Source organism: Amblyomma mixtum, chromosome 5 (genome assembly GCF_055824585.1).
Source record: "Amblyomma mixtum isolate Tamu chromosome 5, ASM5582458v1, whole genome shotgun sequence".
NCBI lineage: Eukaryota > Metazoa > Arthropoda > Arachnida > Ixodida > Ixodidae > Amblyomma > Amblyomma mixtum.
The window spans coordinates 100,548,810-100,549,899 of NC_143016.1; positions in this window are offsets into that span (position 1 = coordinate 100,548,810).

A 1,090-nucleotide genomic window follows, 5' to 3' on the forward strand; every position below is an offset into this window, starting at 1 on the left:
TAAGCAGCTTGGTGAACGGCGGTGCTGTGCGCTTCCCGGAACAGTGGAGCGTATTTGCGAGCGACGAAGCAAAGTACAAAAGAAAAAAGAGAAGCAAGACGAACTCCGCTTCAAACGTCTCGAAAGAAGACATCGATTTCGCAACCACCATTGAGTCCGGGGGAGGACGAGCTCGCTGAGAATCCTGAGAAACTTTCGGTCGAAGCCATTGCTCACTCGTTTAGGAGACAGCCCGTACGAGCGACGCTTGTGGAGTAACAAGAATGAAAATGTTGTGCAAAACGCCCGAGACGTTGTGGGTAGACCGCGCGGCTCTAGAGAGACAATTAGCGCAGGTCGACTAGAAGAACTCCGGCGCCGCCAAGGTGATTGATCGCCGAACGCCCATTGTCAGGAACTCTCTAGCTGAGGAAGAGTCGCCACGTCGCCCGCTTGGCCCGAGCGCGAATATCGCGTATGTGAGTCGATGTACTAGCTTGTCTTTTTTTTTTTTTTGCCTAGACGGTACTTGTTCATTCACTCAAATGTCTGGCTGTCCCTTGCAGTGGTGATAGATGAGCTTACTCGCGAAGAAGGTGTGGGTACAGTCTCACACTGCCAGGAAAGATAAAAGAAATTGCGGCACAAACGTAGACTAAACGCCTTACGTATCGCCGAGAAGGTGAGGGCATGGGCGGACAACATTATTGTGCATGCCAGTTAGGTACGTGAACATTGCGAGCGCAAAGGACCCGTTACCTTCACCTCAATAGTGACCCGCGCGTATAGCGACCACGTGCCACATGTCACAGGGTCAAATGGGAATCAGTGGGAGAGGGTTTTATACTGCAGTGCGCGTTTTTGTAGTTGGGTTGATTATCAGATGATAATGATGATGATATATTACGGCCGACGAGAGGACATTCTCCTCGCTTTTCTGACTAGTGACTCTTATACTTGGATGCCATGAAGTTGTGTGACGCACTTTGCCTGATTCTGGGAACAATTAGGAACGAGCTGCTGCACTGCGACTGTTTTTCTTTTTGGCCCTGCTTTCCAGGAGTTGTTAATTAGTCGCGAGCAGCCACGTGATGCTGCCTCCCGATGCGGG